General features: G+C 50.2%; 1 protein-coding gene across 2 annotated transcripts in view; it reads left to right on the plus strand.

Annotated features, from left to right (window-relative positions):
- The window catches only part of cadm4 (cell adhesion molecule 4), a 667,928-nt gene that overhangs the window by 83,841 nt on the left and 567,913 nt on the right, over nt 1-16,174 (plus strand). The gene's annotated exons all lie outside the window — the stretch shown is intronic.

Below are 16,174 nucleotides of genomic sequence, written 5' to 3' on the forward strand. Positions count from 1 at the left end.
CAGACACTTGAACCAGTTTATTATTAAAATGTTTTACCCAGGTGCCCTTATTTGCAAGATGGACAAAGGACAGACACAAAGGATCACAATTCAACCCAAACTTACTCACAGACACAATGGGGGCGATTCTCCAAATGGGGCCCAAGTGTTCGCGCCGTCGTGAATGCCATTGCATTTCACAACGGCGTGAAACGGGCACGGGGATGACCGATTCTGGCCCCCACAGGGGACCAGCACGGCGCTGGAGCGGTTCACGCCGCTCCAGCCTCCCTTCCCGGCGTCAAATGGGCGCCGCGCCAACTTGCGCATGCACGGGGGACTTCTTTAGCGCGTCGGCCCCGACTCAACATAGCGTCTGTGTTCAGGGGCCGGCCGTGCAGGAAAGTAGGCCCCGGGGTGGGGGGTGGGGGCAGGAGAGGCCAGCCCACCGATCGGTGAGCCCCGATCGCAGGCCAGGCCCCATCGGAGGCCCCCCGGGGACGGAGAATCGGCGGCCCCGCCGATTCCAGCGGCCCGCGGCTGGCACTGCGCCGGCGCAAATGGCGCCAATTCTCCGCACCTCGGAGAATCGCGCGCCGGAGTCAGGGCGTCGTGGCGCAGTTGTGTCGATTCTCCGGCGCGGGGTTCGGAGAATCGCTCCAATAAAACAGTTACTCGCCCTAATTTTCCCAAAAGTAGTTTGCCCAAGATTCTGTACTACCCGTGCCGATGAACTTGATTGAGCTGCAGGTCCAATATCCCGAGGCGCCGTCGTCTTGGGGCCCTCCTCGGCGAAGGTGGGTCTCACGCGCCCATTCCATCCATTCTCTGGTCTGCGGTCGAGTCTTCTCTGCTGCCTCTGTGTCGAGTCTTGGCTGCGGAGGGCCCCTGAGTGCCTCATTTTTATCCCCCTCTCCCCACCCTTCCAGAGGTTTCTCTGGCTCTCAGCCAATGAATTGCAGGGCGGGGGTCGCAGCACCCAATGGAGTTGACAATTGCAACTCTGCAGGACACCAGGAACCCCACCCACCCCCACCCTCCGCAGGGGTCTATCTCAAGTGCAATGTCCGCCTGTGACCTTATCCCATGTAAGGTAATGCAGGAAATCTTTCTTTTATATAAATTTTGAATACCCAATTATTTTTTCCAATTGAGGGGCAATTTGGCATGACCAATCCACCTGTCCTGCACATCTTTTTGGGTTGTGGGGGTGAAACCCACGCAGCCACAGGGAGAATATGCAAACTCCACACGGACAGTGACCCTGGGCCAGGATCGAACCTGGGACCTCGGCGCCATGAGGCAGCAGTGCTAACCACTGTGCCACCCACTCTGCACATCTTTTTGGGTTGTGGGGGTGTGACCCAAGCAGACATGGGGAGAATGTGCAAACTCCACACGGAGTCCCGAGTCCTTGGCGCTGTGAGGCAGCAGTGCTAATCGCTGCGCCACCGTACAGCCCTAATGGCAAGAATCTAGGTGCCAGAAAGTCTGGTTTCATCTGGGCAATCCACAACAGTCGATCCTTTTGAATGGGGCTGAGTATCTTTTACTCTCCTCTTTACACGACAGGCTCAGACTTGTCCCGGCTGCTTGTTTCTGTCAAATATATTCAAACTTGACTGTTTGAATTCCCATCAGGCCTTTCCTACTGTGGTTTTAATTTATAGTGTCCAATTGTATATTAGGCCCAAAATTCAGCCTGATGGCTATTTTACCATGAACAGATGCCTTCAACTATTCTGCGGCCTACCTGGGGAGTGTAATGTAAAAGTGCACTGTTGTTATGTCGGACAGGCAGCAGCCAGTTTATGCACAGCAAGATCCCACAAACAGCAATGTGTTAATGACCCTGATCAGTTGGGGGAATGGGGACTGACTGGTTGGTTCTCCAGAGAGATAGCATGGGAACGATAGGCTGAAAGGCCCCCTCTATTCTCATCATGACTCTGCGAGTCTATTCTATGTGACTCTGACATTCTGTTGGGTGCAGAACACGTAGTAATAGCTCCTGGCCTCAAGGCCATAATCAGAGGATGGGAAGAGTAAAGGACATCATCAGAGGTAGTGTTGGTCATGCAGATTGCATGCAGGATGTAGAATAAGATTTAGAATGAATGAGAGTGAATGGGAAGGGGTTTGATCCATTGGGATTACAGTGGGAATGAATGGGAAGGGGTTTGATCCTTTGGGATTACAATGGGAGTGAATGGGGAGAGGTTCAATCCATTGGGATTACAGTGGGAGTGATTGGGAAGGGGTTTAACCCTTTGGGATTCTGTACAATGGGGATCATTGGGAAGGGGTTTAATCCATTGGAATTGGGTGAAATTGGGTGAATTAGTAGACGTTTGATCCATTGGGATTGTGTACAGTGGGAGTGAATGGAAAGGGGTTTGATCGATTGGGATTGTGTACAATGGTAGTGAATAGGTAGGAGTTTAATCCATTGGGATTGTGTAGACTGGGAGTGAATGGGAAGGGGTTTGATCCATTGGGATTGTGTAGACCGGGAGTGAATGGGAAGGGGTTTGATCCATTGGGATTGTATAGACTGGGAGTAAATGGGAAGGGGTTTGATTGATTGGGATTTTGTACAAAGTTACTGGGATGGGGTTTGATCCAATGGGATTGTGAAGACCAGGAGTGAATAGGAAGGGGTTTGATTCTTGGGATTGTGTGCAATGGGAGTGAATAGGAAGGGGTTTGATCCATTGGGATTGTGTACAATGGGAGTGAATAGGAAGGGGTTTGATCCATTGGGATTGAGTGCAATGGGAGTGAATAGGAAGGGGTTAATCGATTTGGATTGTGTAGACCGGGAGTTAATGGGAAGGGGATTGATCAATTGGGATTGTATATAAAGTGACTGGGATGGGGTTTGATCCGATGGGATTGTGTAGACTGGGAGTGAATGGAAAGGGGTTTGATCCATTGGGATTGTGTGCGATGGGAGTGAATAGGAAGGGGCTTAATCCATTTGGGTTGTGTAGACCGGGAGTTAATGGGAAGGGGATTCAACAACTGGGATTGTGTACAAAGTGACTGGGATGGGGTTTGATCCGACGGGATTGTGTAGACTGGGTGTGAATGGGAAGGGGTTTTAAAAAAATAAATTTAGAGTTCCCAGTAAATTTTTTCCAATTAAGGGGCAATTTAGCGTGGCCAATCCACCTACCCTGCACATCTTTGGGTCGTGGGGGCGAAGCCCACGCAAACACGGAGAGAATGTGCATACTCCACACAGAGAGTGACCCAGAGCCGGGATCGAACCTGGGACCTCGAGGCCGTGAGGCAGTAATGCGAAACACTGCGCCGCCGCGCTGCCCTAATGGGAAGGTGTTTGATCCATTGGGATTGTGTGCAATGGAAGTGAATAGGAAGGAGTTGATCCATTGGGATTGTTTAGACTGGGAGTGAATTGGAAGGGGTTTGATTGATTGGGATTGTGTACAATGGGGGTGAATGGTAAGGTGTTTAATCTATATTGATTGTGTAGACCGGGAGTAAATGGCAAGGGGTTTGATCAATTGGGATTGTGTAGACCGGCAGTAAATGGGAAGGGATTTGATCCATTGGTATTGTTTAGACTGGGAGTGAATAGGAAGGGGTTTGGTCCATTCAGATTGTGTACAATGGGCATGAATGGGAAGGTGTTTGATCCATTGGGATTGTGTACACTGGGAGTGAATGGGAAGGTGTTTAATCTATATTGATTCTGTAGACCGGGAGTAAATGGCAAGGGGTTTGATCCATTGGAATTGTGTAGACCGGCAGTAAATGGGAAGGGGTTTGATCCATTGGAATTGTGTAGACCGGCAGTAAATGGGAAGGGGTTTGCTCCATTGGGATTGTGTACACTGGGGGTGAATGGTAAGGTGTTTAATCTTCATTGATTGTGTAGACCGGGAGTAAATGGGAAGGTGTTTGATCCATTGGGATTGTGTACACTGGGAGTGAATGGTAAGGTGTTTAATCTATATTGATTGTGTACACCGGGAGTAAATGGGAAGCGGTTTGATCCATTGGTATTGTGTACAATGGGAGTGAATGGTAAGGTGTTTAATCTATATTGATTGTGCAGACCGGGAGTAAATGGGAAGGGGTTTGATCCATTGGGATTGTGTACACTGGGAGTGAATGGTAAGGTGTTTAATCTATATTGATTGTGCAGACCGGGAGTAAATGGGAAGGGGTTTGATCCATTGGGATTGTGTAGACCGGGAGTAAATGGGAAGGGGTTTGATCCATTGGGATTGTGTAGACCGGGAGTAAATGGGAAGGGGTTTGATCCATTGGGATTGTGTAGACCGGGAGTAAATGGGAAGGGGTTTGATCCATTGGGATTGTGTACACTGGGGGTGAATGGTCAGGTGTTTAATCTTCATTGATTGTGTAGACCGGGAGTAAATGGGAAGGGGTTTGATCCATTGGGATTGTGTACACTGGGAGTGAATGGTAAGGTGTTTAATCTATATTGATTGTGCAGACCGGGAGTAAATGGGAAGGGGTTTGATCCATTGGGATTGTGTAGACCGGGAGTAAATCGGAAGGGGTTTGATCCATTGGGATTGTGTACACTTGGAGTGAATGGTAAGGTGTTTAATCTATATTGATTGTGTACACCGGGTGTAAATGGGAAGGGGTTTGATCCATTGGTATTGTGTACAATGGGAGTGAATGGTAAGGTGTTTAATCTATATTGATTGTGCAGACCGGGAATAAATGGGAAGGGGTTTGATCCATTGGGATTGTGTACACTGGGAGTGAATAGTAAGGTGTTTAATCTATATTGATTGTGCAGACCGGGAGTAAATGGGAAAGGGTTTGATCCATTGGGATTGTGTAGACCGGGAGTAAATGGGAAGGGGTTTGATCCATTGGGATTGTGTAGACCGGGAGTAAATGGGAAGGGGTTTGATCCATTGGGATTGTGTAGACCGGGAGTAAATGGGAAGGGGTTTGATCCATTGGGATTGTGTAGACCGGGAGTAAATGGGAAGGGGTTTGATCCATTGGGATTGTGTAGACCGGGAGTAAATGGGAAGGAGTTTGATCCATTAGGATTGTGTAGACCGGGAGTAAATGGGAAGGGGTTTGATCCATTGGGATTGTGTAGACCGGGAGTAAATGGGAAGGGGTTTGATCCATTGGTATTGTGTACACTGGGAGTGAATAGGGAGGGGTTTCATCCATTGGGATTGTGTACACTGAGAGTGAATAAGGAGGGGTTTGATCCACTGGGATTGTGTACACTGGGAGTGAATGGGAAGGTGTTGAAGCTATTTTGATTGTGTAGACCGGGAGTAAATGGGACGGGGTTTGATCGATTGGGATTGTGTACACTGGGAGTGAATGGTAAGGTGTTTGATCCATTGGGATTGTGTAGACCGGGAGTAAATGGGAAGGGGTTTGATCCATTGGGATTGTGTAGACCGGGAGTAAATGGGATGGGGTTTGATCCATTAGGATTGTGTAGACCGGGAGTAAATGGGAAGGGGGTTGATCCATTGGGATTGTGTAGACCGGGAGTAAATGGGAAGGGGCTTGATCCATTGGTATTGTGTACACTGGGAGTGAATAGGGAGGGGTTTCATCCATTGGGATTGTGTACACTGAGAGTGAATAAGGAGGGGTTTGATCCATTGGGATTGTGTACACTGGGAGTGAATAGGGAAGGGTTTGATCCTTTAGGATTGTACACACTGGGAGTGAATAGGGAGGGGTTTGATCCATTGGGATTGTGTACACTGGGAGTGAATAGGGAGGGGTTTGATCCTTTGGGATTGAGCACACTGGGAGTGAATAGGGAGGGGTTTGATCCATTGGGATTGTGTACACTGGGAGTGAATAGGGAAGGGTTTGATCCATTGGAATTGTGTACACTGAGAGTGAATGGTAAGGTGTTTGATCCATTGGGATTATGTACACTGGGAGTGAATAGGGAAGGGTTTGATCCATTGGGATTGTGTACACTGAGAGTGAATAGGGAGGGGTTTGATCCATTAGAATTGTGCACACTGGGAGTGAATAGGGAGGGGTTTGATCCATTGGGATTGTGTACACTGGGAGTGAATAGGGAAGGGTTTGATCCATTGGGATTGTGTACACTGAGAGTGAATGGTAAGGTGTTTGATCCATTGGGATTATGTACACTGGGAGTGAATGGGAAGGTGTTTGACACATTGGGATTTTGTAGACTGGGAGTGAATGGGAAGAGGTTTGATCCATTGGGATTCTGTACACTGGGAGTGAATAGGGAGGGGTTTGATCCATTGGAATTGTATACACTCCCAGTGTACAAGGAGGGGTCTAATCCATTGGGATTGTGTACACTGGGAGTGAATAGGGAGGGGTTTGATCCATTGGGATTGTGTACACTGGGAGTGAATAGGGAGGGGTTTGATCCATTTGGATTGTGTTCACTGGGAGTGAATAGGGAGGGGTTTGATCCATTGGGATTGTGTACACTGGGAGTGAATAGGGAGGGGTTTCATCCATTGGGATTGTGTACACTGGGAGTGAATAGGGAGGGGTTTGATCCATTTGGATTGTGTTCACTGGGAGTGAATAGGGAGGGGCTTGATCCATTGGGATTGTGTACACTGGGAGTGAATAGGGAGGGGTTTGATCCATTGGGATTGTGTACACTGGGAGTGAATAGGAAGGAGTTTAATATATATTGATTGTGTAGACCGGGAGTAAATAGGAAGGGGTTTGATCCATTGGGATTGCGTACAATGGGAGTGAATGGGAAGGGGTTTGATCCATTGGAATTGTGTACAATGGGAGTGAATGAAAAGGGGTTTGTTCCATTAGTATTGTGTACAGTGGGAGTGAGTGGGAAGGTGTTTGATCCATTGGGATTGTGTACACTGGGAGTGAATGGGCAAGTGTTTGATACATTGGGATTTTGTAGACTAAGAGTGAATGGGAAGGGGTTTGATCCATTGGTATTGTGTAGGTTGGGCGAGAATGGGAACAAGTTTGATCCATTGGGATTGTGTACAGTGGGAGTGAATGGGAACAGATTTGATCTATTGAGATTATGTACAGTGAGAGTGAATGGGAAGGGATTGATCCATTGGGATTGTGTCAGCCGGTAGTGAATGGGAAGGGATTGATCCATTGGGATTGTGTAGGCTGGTAGTGAATGGGACGGGATTGATCCATTGGGATTGTGTGGGCTGGCAGTGACTGGGACGGGATTGATCCATTGGGATTGTGTAGGCTGGGAGTGAATGGGAAGGCATTGATCCATTGGGATTGTGTAGGCTGGCAGTGACTGGGACGGGATTGATCCATTAGGATTGTGTAGGCTGGCAGTGACTGGGACGGGATTGATCCATTAGGATTGTGCAGGCTGGTAGTGACTGGGACGGGATTGATCCATTGGGATTGTGTCGGCTGGTAGTGAATGGGAAGGGATTGATCCATTGGGATTGTGTAGGCTGGCAGTGACTGGGAAGGGATTGATCCATTGGGATTGTGTAGGCTGGTAGTGAATGGGAAGGGATTGATCCATTGGGATTGTGTCGGCTGGTAGTGAATGGGAAGGGATTGATCCATTGGGATTGTGTAGGCTGGTAGTGAATGGGAAGGGGTTGATCCATTAGGATTGTGTAGGCTGGCAGTGAATGGGAAGGGATTGATCCATTGGGATTGTGTAGGCTGGCAGTGACTGGGAAGGGGTTTGATCCATTGGAATTGTGTACAATGGGAGTGAATGGGAAGGGGTTTGTTCCATTAGTATTGTGTACAGTGGGAGTGAGTGGGAAGGTGTTTGATCCATTGGGATTGTGTACACTGGGAGTGAATGGGAAGGGGTTTGATCCATTGGTATTGTGTAGGTTGGGCGAGAATGGGAACAAGTTTGATCCATTGGGATTGTGTACAGTGTGTGTGAATGGGAACAGATTTGATCTATTGAGATTATGTACAGTGGGAGTGAATGGGAAGGGATTGATCCATTGGGATTGTGTCAGCCGGTAGTGAATGGGAAGGGATTGATCCATTGGGATTGTGTAGGCTGGTAGTGAATGGGACGGGATTGATCCATTGGGATTGTGTAGGCTGGCAGTGACTGGGATGGGATTGATCCATTGGGATTGTGTAGGCTGGCAGTGAATGGGAAGGGATTGATCCATTGGGATTGTGTAGGCTGGCAGTGACTGGGACGGGATTGATCCATTAGGATTGTGTAGGCTGGCAGTGACTGGGACGGGATTGATCCATTAGGATTGTGCAGGCTGGTAGTGACTGGGACGGGATTGATCCATTGGGATTGTGTCGGCTGGTAGTGAATGGGAAGGGATTGATCCATTGGGATTGTGTAGGCTGGCAGTGACTGGGAAGGGATTGATCCATTGGGATTGTGTAGGCTGGTAGTGAATGGGAAGGGATTGATCCATTGGGATTGTGTCGGCTGGTAGTGAATGGGAAGGGGTTGATCCATTGGGATTGTGTAGGCTGGTAGTGAATGGGAGGGGATTGATCCATTAGGATTGTGTAGGCTGGCAGTGAATGGGAAGGGATTGATCCATTGGGATTGTGTAGGCTGGCAGTGACTGGGAAGGTGTTTGATCCATTGGAATTGTGTACAATGGGAGTGAATGGGAAGGGGTTTGTTCCATTAGTATTGTGTACAGTGGGAGTGAGTGGGAAGGTGTTTGATCCATTGGGATTGTGTACACTGGGAGTGAATGGGCAAGTGTTTGATACATTGGGATTTTGTAGACTAAGAGTGAATGGGAAGGGGTTTGATCCATTGGTATTGTGTAGGCTGGGCGTGAATGGGAACAAGTTTGATCCATTGGGATTGTGTACAGTGGGTGTGAATGGGAACAGATTTGATCTATTGAGATTATGTACAGTGGGAGTGAATGGGAAGGGATTGATCCATTGGGATTGTGTCAGCCAGTAGTGAATGGGAAGGGATTGATCCATTGGGATTGTGTAGGCTGGTAGTGAATGGGACGGGATTGATCCATTGGGATTGTGTAGGCTGGCAGTGACTAGGACGGGATTGATCCATTGGGATTGTGTAGGCTGGCAGTGAATGGGAAGGGATTGATCCATTGGGATTGTGTAGGCTGGCAGTGACTGGGACGGGATTGATCCATTAGGATTGTGTAGGCTGGCAGTGACTGGGACGGGATTGATCCATTAGGATTGTGCAGGCTGGTAGTGACTGGGACGGGATTGATCCATTGGGATTGTGTCGATTGGTAGTGAATGGGAAGGGATTGATCCATTGGGATTGTGTAGGCTGGCTGTGACGGGGAAGGGATTGATCCATTGGGATTGTGTAGGCTGGTAGTGAATGGGAAGTGATTGATCCATTGGGATTGTGTCGGCTGGTAGTGAATGGGAAGGGATTGATCCATTGGGATTGTGTAGGCTGGTAGTGAATGGGAAGGGATTGATCCATTGGGATTGTGTCGGCTGGTAGTGAATGGGAAGTGATTGATCCATTAGGATTGTGTAGGCTGGTAGTGAATGGGAAGGGATTGATCCATTGGGATTGTGTAGGCTGGCAGTGACTGGGGCGGAATTGATCCATTGGGATTGTGTAGGCTGGCAGTGAATGGGAAGAGATTGACCAATTGGGATTGTGTAGGCTGGTAGTGAATGGGAAGGGATTGATCCATTGGGATTGTGTAGGCAGGCAGTGAATGGGAAGGGATTGATCCATTGGGATTGTGTAGGCTGGCAGTGAATGGGAAGCGATTGATCCATTGGGATTGTGTAGGCTGGTAGTGAATGGGAAGGGATTGATCCATTGGGATTGTGTCGGCTGGTAGTGAATGGGAAGGGATTGATCCATTATGATTGTGTAGGCTGGCAGTGACTGGGAAGGGATTGATCCATTGGGATTGTGTAGGCTGGTAGTGAATGGGAAGGGATTGATCCATTGGGATTGTGTAGGCTGGTAGTGAATGGGAAGGGATTGATCCATTGGGATTGTGTCGGCTGGTAGAGAATGGGAAGGGATTGATCCATGGGGTTGTGTCGGCTGGTAGTGACTGGGACGGGATTGATCCATTAGGATTGTGTAGGCTGGCAGTGACTGGGACGGGATTGATCCATTAGGATTGTGTAGGCTGGCAATGACTGGGACGGAATTGATCCATTGGGATTGTGTAGGCTGGCAGTGACTGGGACGGGATTGATCCATTAGGATTGTGTATGCTGGCAGTGACTGGGACGGGATTGATCCATTGGGATTGTGTAGGCTGGCAGTGAATGGGACGGGATTGATCCATTGGGATTGTGTAGGCTGGTAGTGACTGGGAAGGGATTGATCCATTGGGATTGTGTAGGCTGGTAGTGACTGGGAAGGGATTGATCCATTGGGATTGTGTAGGCTGGCAGTGAATGGGAAGGGATTGATCCATTGTGATTGTGTACGCTGGTAGTGACTGGGAAGGGATTGATCCATTGGGATTGTGTAGGCTGGCAGTGACTGGGACGGGATTGATCCATTGGGATTGTGTAGGCTGGTAGTGAATGGGAAGGGATTGATCCATTGGGATTGTGTCGGCTGGTAGTGAATGGGACGGGATTGATCCATTGGGATTGTGTAGGCTGGCAGTGAATGGGAAGGGATTGATCCATTGGGATGGTGTAGGCTGGTAGTGAATGGGAAGGGATTGATCCATTGGGATTGTGTAGGCTGGCAGTGACTGGGACGGGATTGATCCATTGGGATTGTGTAGGCTGGTATTGAATGGGAAGGGATTGATCCATTGGGATTGTGCAGGCTGGTAGAGAATGGGAAGGGATTGATCCATTGGGATTGTGTAGGCTGGTAGTGACTGGGAAGGGATTGATCCATTGGGATTGTGTAGGCTGGCAGTGACTGGGACGGGATTGATCCATTGGGATTGTGTAGGCTGGTGGTGAATGGGAAGGGATTGATCCATTGGGATTGTGTAGGCTGACAGTGACTGGGACGGGATTGATCCATTAGGATTGTGTCGGCTGGCAGTGACTGGGACGGGATTGATCCATTAGGATTGTGTAGGCTGGCAGTGACTGGGGCGGGATTGATCCATTGGGATTGTGTAGGCTGGCAGTGACTGGGACAGGATTGATCCATTAGGATTGTGTAGGCTGGCAGTGACTGGGACGGGATTGATCCATTGGGATTGTGTAGGCTGGCAGTGACTGGGACGGGGTTGATCCATTAGGATTATGTAGGCTGGCAGTGACTGGGACGGGATTGATCTATTAGGATTGTGTAGGCTGGCAGTGACTGGGACGGGATTGATCCATTGGGATTGTGTAGGCTGGCAGTGACTGGGACGGGATTGATCCATTAGGATTGTGTAGGCTGGCAGTGACTGGGACGGGATTGATCCATTAGGATTGTGTAGGCTGGCAGTGATTGGGACGGGATTGATCCATTAGGATTGTGTAGGCTGGTAGTGACTGGGACGTGATTGATCCATTAGGATTGTGTAGGCTGGTAGTGACTGGGACGGGATTCATCCATTAGGATTGTGTCGGCTGGCAGTGACTGGGACGGGATTGATCCATTAGGATTGTGTAGGCTGGCAGTGACTGGGACGGGATTGATCCATTAGGATTGTGTTGGCTGGTAGTGACTGGGACGGGATTGATCCATTAGGAATGTGTTGTCTGGCAGTGACTGGGACGGGATTGATCCATTAGGATTGTGTTGGCTGGCAGTGACTGGGACGGGATTGATCCATTGGGATTGTGTTGGCTGGCAGTGAATGTGAAGGGATTGATCCATTAGGATTGTGTAGGCTGGCAGTGAGGGGTTTGTTCTCTGGTGGTTGTGTCTCGAGGCAGTAAGTTTTTTTTCTTCATTGCTGTCGCATTCCAGAAATTTCGCTTTATTTTGTTGAAATTATCTTGTATCTGAGACGTATCAGTGCCGTGCAGACAGCCAACAATATGCTTAAATATTTGTCTGGTAAATCCATTGGCAGTCTTGGCAAACATCGAGGCTGAGATTTTTAATTAAGATACAGAATGTTACACAGACTCCTGAATGGGGGAATGGGGAGCTCTCGGAGTTGTGGTGAGAGTTGCGAGACTTCCTTAAGAAACAGGCTGCCTAGTTGTAATGACAAGCATTATTACATGTCAAAGGTTACATTGCAAACCCATCTGAGTGGGACCTTTAGGAGTGGAGACGTCTGCCCTCCCGGGAGTGGGTAAAAGATCCCACGGCCACTATTTGGAAGAAGAGCAGATGGGGTGGGGAGGGGCGGGGGAGGAGGGAGGGATGTGGGGGGGGGGGGGGATGGAGGCAATACTTATCCCTCGACCACTGTCACTTAAAAACAAATGATCTGGGTCATCATCACATTTGGGACGTTGTGTGCGCAAATTGGCTGCCACATTCCAACACTGCAGCAGTGAACACACTTCAGAAATAAATTCTGTCATTGGTTGGCCAAGGTTTGGCACATCCCGAGAGGTCAAAGGGGGGAGGAATACAGGGCCAGAATTTCATGCTCTCCTGCAGCGGGTTTCTAAGGGTGGTGGGGCCAGGCCGCACTGTGAAATTGAAGGGAACAATATTCGATCTGGTTTCCCACCCATCCCAATCCACAACAATTTTATGCCGAGTCGGGAGAGGCCTCAGACTGGAACGTCGCCCTGGTCCCAGTTGCGGCCTCTTGGGCCACTTAAAACATCCGGCTTCTGCATTTGGGCTGCTTGGACAATTGACCTGTCCTGGTGGAATGCCCAGAATCATGAGACTTCAATCTCGGGAATGAATGGGGTCTTCCAACTTCACTCCTTCCCTCTTCCCCAATGTCCGGTTGCCGCTAGACTTCAGCCCCCTCCCAGGGCCTTCCCTGCCCTCCTTGCCTTGGGACCCCTTGAACTAATCTTGGCCTCTGGTTCCAGCAGCAATGCGATTGGCCGGCAGCTCTCCAAGGCGGTGCTTCTCCCCCTGTGAGGAGCCCAAGTCCCACCTGCAGCCATTTGATGCTCAATCGAGGTTTTAATGGTTGTGGGAATCTTGGAGTCGAAAGAGAAATCCTGCTGTCTGTAAAATTCAGGCCCAACTTCTTTTTTCTCGCACCATGTTCTGTTGCTCCAGCCCCCTTCAGCCAAGAGCAGCAAGTCAGTCCCAAACCATAGAAACATAGATAATAGGAGCAGGAGGAGGTCGTTGGGCCCTTCAAGTCTACTCCACCATTCATTATAATCTTGGCTGATTATCCTAATCAGTAGCCTAATCCCGCTTCCGCCCCATAACATTTGGTCCCCTTCGCCCTCGTGCTATTCTAACTGCTTCTAGAAAACATAATGTTTTGACTTCAACTACTTTCTGTGGTAACGAATTCCACAGGCCGACCACTCTCTAGGTGAAGAAATTTCTCCTCATCTCTGTCCGAAATGGTTTACTCCATGTCCTCAGACTGTGCCCCCTGGTTCTGGACACACCCACCATCGGGAACATCCTTCCTGCATCTACCCTGTCGGGTCCTGTCAAGATTTTATAGGTTTATATGAGATCCCCCCTCATTCTTCTGAACTCCAGCGAATACAATCCTAACCGATTCAATCACTCCTCATACGTCTGCCCTGCCATCCCAGGAATCATTCTGATAAACTTTCGCTGCACTCCCTCTAGAGCAAGAACATCCTCCCTCAGATAAGGAGACCAAAACGCATTATTCCAGATGTGGCCTCACCAGGCTCTGTATAATTGTAGCAAGACATCCCTGCTCCTATACTCGAATCCTCTCGCAATGAAGGCCAACAAACCATTTCAATTACAGATTTTATGAACTAAACTTAAATGCCGTGGAGGGATTTGAATCCATGTCCCAGGACATTAGCCGTGGTCTCCAGATCACTAACATAACCACTATAGCACCATCTCCCCACTATGCCACCCTCCCTGCTATGTAACTATACATCCTTCACAGATGCAGGCAAAGAACGGGCCTCATTGTGCTGGTAATGATAGCGAGTAAGTGTTTAGTGTCACATCTGATTACTACGAACATGTTCTACCGACCACACTCTACATAAGACAAGATCCAAACGAGAGCAGTCGCTTGGACGTTGCTTGTAAGATTTAAAAAGATAATCCAAAACACTTTGTGAAGAATGGGAAAAGCGTCTCCTGTCCTCCCTATCAATATCCTTGCTCCCATAATCACAGCTGCTGTTACAAAGGGAAATAAACATAGGAATTAATGAGGATCAGGAGGAGGCCGCTCAGCCCCTCAATCCTGCTGCCCCTTTCAATAAGATTGTGCCTGATCTGATTGTGACCCTAACCTCACATTCCTGCCTCACCACGATAACCTTTCACCCCTGATGACCTTTCACCGCCCCTCCCCCCCCCCCCCCCCCCCCCTTCGTTAACTAAGAATCTGACTAGCTCTTCCTGAAAAAATGTGAAAGAGTCTGCTCCTCCTGTTTTTTGGGGAAGAAAGTTCCAGAGACTCTTGGCCCCTAAGAGAAAAAAATGATTATCTCAGAATTAAATCGTGACCCCCTATTTTTAACAGTGACCCCAAGTTCTAGATCATCTCACAACAGGAAACATCCACCCTGTCAACACCCCTCAGCATCTTAAAGGTTTCGATCAAGCCACCTTTTAAACTCCAGTGGATATATAGTCATGGAATCCCTGCAGTGCAGAATGAGTGTTGGGGGGGGGGGGGATTCAGAGTGTGGGGGGGATTCCGTGTGTGGGGGGTGGGGTTTCAGAGTGTGTGGGGCGGGGTTTCAGAGTGTGGGGGGTGGGGTTTCAGAGTGTGGGGGGTGGGGTTTCAGAGTGTGGGCGGGGGGTTTCAGAGTGTGTGGGGGGGTTCAGAGTGTGGGGGGGTTTCAGAGTGTGTGGGGGGGTTCAGAGTGTGGGGGGGTTTCAGAGTGTGGGGGGGGGGTTTCAGAGTGTGGGGGGGGTTTCAGAGTGTGGGAGGGGGGTTCAGAGTGGGGGGGGTTTCAGAGTGGGGGGGGGTTTCAGAGTGTGGGGGGGGTTCAGAGTGTGGGAGGGGGGTTCAGAGTGGGGGGGGTTTCAGAGTGTGGGCGGGGGGTTTCAGAGTGTGGGAGGGGGGTTCAGAGTGGGGGGGGTTTCAGAGTGTGGGCGGGGGGTTTCAGAGTGTGTGGGGGGGTTCAGAGTGTGGGGGGGTTTCAGAGTGTGGGGGGGGGGTTTCAGAGTGTGGGAGGGGGGTTCAGAGTGGGGGGGGTTTCAGAGTGGGGGGGGGTTTCAGAGTGTGGGGGGGGTTCAGAGTGTGGGGGGGATTTCAGAGTGTGGGGGGGGGTTCAGAGTGTGGGGGGGGTTTCAGAGTGTGGGGGGGTTCAGAGTGTGGGGGGGGGTTTCAGAGTGTGTGGGGGGTTTCAGAGTGTGGGGGGAGTTTCAGAGTGTGGGGGGGGGGTTTCAGAGTGTGGGGGGGGGTTTCAGAGTGTGTGGGGGGGGGTTTCAGGGTGTGTGGGGGGGGTTTCAGAGTGTGGGGGTGGGGTTTCAGAGTGTGGGAGGTGGGGTTTCAGAGTGTGGGGGGTGGGGTTTCAGAGTGTGGGGGGGGTTTCAGAGTGTGTGGGGGGTTTCAGAGTGTGGGGTGGGTTTCAGAGTGTGGGGGGGGTTTCAGAGTGTGGGGTGGGTTCCAGAGTGTGGGGTGGGTTCCAGAGTGTGGGCGGGATTTCAGAGTGTGGGGGGGGGATTTCAGAGTGTGGGGGGGGGGTTTCAGAGTGTGGGGGGGGGGTTTCAGAGTGTGGGGGGGGTTTCAGAGTGTGGGGGGGGTTTCAGAGTGTGGGGAGGGTTTCAGAGTGTGGGGAGGGTTTCAGAGTGTGGGGGGGGGTTTCAGAGCGTGGGGGGGGTTTCAGAGTGTGGGGTGGGTTTCAGAGTGTGGGCAGGTTTTCAGAGTGTGGGGGGGTTTTCAGAGTGGGGGGGGGTTTCAGAGTGTTGGGGGCGTGGTTTCAGAATGTGGGGGGGGGTTTCAGAGTGTGGGGGGCGGGGTTTCAGAGTGTGGGGGGCGGGGTTTCAGAGTGTGGGGGCGGGGTTTCAGAGTGTGGGGGGGGTTTCAGAGTGCGGGGGTGGTTTCAGAGTGTGGGGGTGGTTTCAGAGTGTGGGGGTGGTTTCAGAGTTTGGGGGGGGTTTCAGAGTGTGGCCGGGGTTTCAGAGTGTGGGCGGGGTTTCAGAGTGTGGGGGGTGGGGTTTCAGAGTGTGGGGGGTGGGGTTTCAGAGTGTGGG

The sequence above is a fragment of the Scyliorhinus torazame genome, chromosome 12, assembly GCF_047496885.1.
Source record: "Scyliorhinus torazame isolate Kashiwa2021f chromosome 12, sScyTor2.1, whole genome shotgun sequence".
Classification (NCBI taxonomy): Eukaryota; Metazoa; Chordata; class Chondrichthyes; order Carcharhiniformes; family Scyliorhinidae; genus Scyliorhinus; species Scyliorhinus torazame.